Source organism: Microchirus variegatus (assembly GCF_963457635.1).
Source record: "Microchirus variegatus genome assembly, chromosome: 6".
NCBI classification, from domain to species: domain Eukaryota; kingdom Metazoa; phylum Chordata; class Actinopteri; order Pleuronectiformes; family Soleidae; genus Microchirus; species Microchirus variegatus.
Genome location: NC_139807.1, coordinates 25897130 through 25901613, shown reverse-complemented (window position 1 = coordinate 25901613; position 4484 = coordinate 25897130).

Sequence of the window (4484 nt, the reverse complement as noted above, 5' to 3'; positions counted from 1 at the left end):
ATCCCCATGTTTTGATACGAAGGCCTGGTGGTGGTGGGGGGGGGGTGCTGGGGGGGCCAGAGGCTGAGGCTGTGTTTGTGTGGACTCCTCGGCGGCGTGATCGGGAACAGATGTGGGAAGGCAGGAGGCTGGGCAGCCAGCCAGAGCAGCTGGGAGAAATTAAAAACAACAACATTCCTGGAGACGGGGGGAATTACAGTGAGAGAGAGAGAGGGAGGGGAGGGGGTGTGCAAGGAGCCAGAGACAGAGGGAGAGTTTTTAGGGCTATGCGGTCACCGAGGAGAGTCTCTGTGGAGTACGCAGGATTGAAGAGACAGGGGAGGATTTAAGGGGATGGTCGTCAGCGGTTAGCTAAAGCTAATAAGTTGCAGCTGTATTTCCAGGGGAAACATGAACGCACATTCACAGATAATATACGCATAGAAGTCAATGCTCAGACCAAAACCCACCGCCAACATCTGCAATCTAATGACTTGTCAGTGCGTGATGGTATTAATGTGTGTGTGTGTGTGTGTAATATCTTTAAATCTATAATGAGCAGGTTTCAGAAAGTTCAACAAACACTGCCCGTGTGTGTGTGCGCGTGCACGTGCGTGTGCGTGTGCGTGCAGTATGTGTGTGTGTGTGTAGGTCTCACTGTGGATTGTTTTTCATTGGGTTTCATCATTGCACATGGGGAACTGTGTAAGGCAGAGAAACATTTTTTAGAGCTCAGATGGCGAACGGCTTCTTTGGTGAGCAATCATTTAGCCCCGGTTACGTCAAACGCGCACACGTACAGCTGTTCACAGAGAGAGACAGACACAGGCGCAGACACAGGGGTACCCTGGGTAATGACTGCGTCGTGTTCTCAGCCCGATATTGAATAAGAGAGTGTGTGCGACAGACATAGCTGTGTTCTCAGCTGTATGGATCGCAAAGAGTCTCTGATCAGTTTTTTTGATATTTCTTTTGGTTAAGTGTGTGTGTGTGTGTGTGTGTGTATGTGTGTGTGTTGTCTCCTCACCACAAACCATAATGGGAGGACAGATGGCTGCAGATGGAGCGACACAGACCTAGCAGACTTCCTAATGTATTAAAAGTCGAATCCAGAGAATAATGCTTTGTGTGTGTGTGTGTGTGTGTGTGTGTGTGTGTGTGTGTGTGTGTGTGTGTGTGTGTGTGTGTGTGTGCGTGTGCGTGTGTGTGTGTGTGTCCCGTGTCCTGGTCAGATTAAACAGCTGTCTATAATCCCACAGTGGGAGTAGATAGTAGTCAGTTTTGCTATTTGTGCTATAGTAAAGTAAACGTCAGGCTTTTTTTCCATTGTATGCCATGTTACGTCTGTGTCATGTGAGCACAACTTGAATGTTGAATCAATCTGTTGCTTCAGATTTAGTTTAATACTGGTAAACTTTCATATGGCCTGTTTTTTAAAGCTGGCAAACCAGATTAACTTTATTCACAATATAAATTGTGAGCAAATGTGTGTACTACTACCAATTTTTTTGCCATTTTTAATAAGCCTCTGTTGATTATTATTGAATTAATTAGACTATTATTACTAATTTATGCAAGTCAAACCATTTTTGTTGTCAGAAACTTGAAAACTCTATTTCATGTTTTTAACTGTTAATACGTTGTTTTTATTCAAACTATGCATAAGTGTGCTGCTGTTTGGACACAAAATGTCGCGTTTTTCCGATATATTTTGTGTATATTTGTTGTATAATATATATAATAATGATGTTTCCCTTCGGTCAAAGAACCAGCAAATCTGTGCTAACATCATTGCACAAGGGTTTTCTCATCATCCAATAGCCTTCTAACGCCATTAGCAAACACAATGTACCATTAGAACACTGGAAATGGGCCTCTATACACCTATGTACATATTGACGTTTGCAGCTAGAATAGTTGTTTACCACATTAACAATGTATAGAGTGTATTTCTGATTCATTTAATGTTATATTCATTGAAGAAAAGTGCTTTTCCTTCAATTCGAACCCAAACTTTTGAACGGTAATGTATCTTAGCCATTGACCGCCCTGATCTTTAAGGAACAGCATTAGCCATAGAAAAACTCTCATGTACACAGTGGCACATTTAAGTTTGCCGTTTTCACTGAAACATACAGTAATGGCTGCCTCCTGGCAGGGAACGGCCCACTCGTTCAGTCGCACGGGGAGCTTGTTTGTGTGTTTAGACTTGTATAGAAGGGAGAATGGCTCGATCTATTTATACCCGCCAACCCCGTCCGCCTCCATCTACAACCTTGTGTGTTTGTGTTGACAGCGTCTGGCATGGGGCAAACAGCAGAGTGCCCCTTGTGCTCTGAGGATCACTGTGTCAATGGCCCTCGTGCAGCACACTCCAGAGAGTGGCACTCTTTAAATACAGACACCAGCTGCTGAATGCTTGTACGTGAGAGCAGAGAAATAGGCTAAATAGGCTGTGGAGGAAAACACCGGATTTATCACCGGCTCGTGGGAGAAGTGAAAATGAAGAACACATTAGGTGACAGTGATTTAACGCGTTAGCCCGTCGCCTATAATATATTAACACACCGCGCGGGCTGTAAATGGGATTTCTAAAGGTAACGATGTATAAAAAGTGGAGCAGGGATTGAAATGTCTCGTCGGTGTGTACAGATTTAATGTAGGAGAGATTAGGTTCAAGCAGCTTTACTGACACCCAGCATGGTCTTCTGCTGCTGTAGCCAACACCTCGATTGTAACGAGTGATTATCTGCGTTACTGTTGCCTTTCTGGATTCTTTTTCTGACATTTTCTGGCCAGTTGGAAGGGAAATGCGTCGTTTCTGAGACCCAGACCAGGTTGGCAGATTGTCCCGACCATGTCTAAGCGTGTTAGGTTGCTGCCGTGTGATTGGCCGATTACAGATTTGCATTGGCGAGCACTTGAACAGGTGTAGCTAATCGATTCGGGATGGCCTCATACCACCTTTTTTGTGTTAGCGATAAACTACTAGACTACTAACGCGTGAATAACACGTTTATGTTGATGCATTCAAATCAAAAACCCATAAAGGAAGAAATAAACGGCCCAAACCATGACTAAGTTCAAATATATTTACTTTTTTTTACAGCCTGTGCTTAGTTAAAGTTACATTACAAAAACTACAAAACATCCAATGGAAAGCTTTACTTAACTTACAACATTCATTTGAGGTCATAAGGTCAAGAATAGTACTGTTATGTTGGTGCTTGTTTCTACACGGACGCTTTCATGTGTGACACATTATCTCATTATAAGATGACACCATGGATGTATTATATGAACTGGATAGAGCATCGCCCCCTCTGCCTTGAAGACAATTTTTTACATGGTGGCCACTGTGGGTACTGCAACAGAAAACCCCATAAAAGCCCAAAAAAATGTTTTCCCATTGATCGCAATGGTAAAAGAAACACCTGTAAACGTGTCCACAGGACACCTCGAGACATGGACACGGGCTTTTATGGATCTTTATATGGTAGTGACACTACTGCGCATGCTCTATGGGCCCCATAACCCGGAAATAAACGCGGAAGTCAAAAAACTGTTTTGGCATAATGCGCTGGGTGAGCAGCTTCATAGGAATGAACGGAAGCGAAGGGGCGGTGCTCTATCCAGTTCATATAATACATCCATGGATGACACGGTTCACACTTTGAGGAGATTCTAATTCTTATTGTGATGTCATCACTGGTTGATTGTCGCGTTTGTGTCGGGTTACTTTGATAACAGACGTTAGAGTTTTTGTGGCTCCGGCACCTCCAGCCTGTGTGGTGTTTTCCTTCTCTACTGTACCGTCCAGTCCCTTCACGATAGAGCGCCGGGGCCTTGCCTTGTTTGGTCCTGGCAGCGCGTCTGGCAGAGGACAGGAGAGACTCTTAGTAGCAGCGCGGCGCTCTGCTGAAAGCCAGTCGACAGTGATGGACAGCAGCAGATCCAGCTGCACTTGTCACTGGCTGTCAAGCCGGCTGTCTGAACTAGGGGGACGAGAGGGGACAGGCGGGGAGGAGAGAGAGTGTACGTGTGTGTGCACATATATGTGTGTGTGCGCTTGGAAGTTGTAGCGAGGGGGCACTGATTGGGATGTCAGAGCTTCATGGAGTGTGTATGTGTGAGTGAAGAGAAGGGAAGGCGGGGGGTATTTCAGTCAGCAGCAGCTGAGTGTGTGAGCAGGTGTTACTGTATGTCTCCCAGGCCCATGAATCTCCAACACAATACGAGTTTGGATTCATTTCCACTCTCTGCATTGATTTGTTTTAGTTCTTTTTTTATGGTCGGCTTTTGGGTGTCAGGAAACAATCAATGGTTCCCAGGTGAAAATGTGAGCCTTCGCCTCCTAAAGCAGCTGTTTCCACTTTGAAAGTATGTTTTTTTTTCTCTCTGTGTAATGCTGGAGCTGCACCTTGATGCCTGTTTCTGTTTCCCCCTTGTTCTCTTTTTCTGCGCTCTTTCACATCTCAGGTAGCAGAGTGCAGACGGTTGGAACA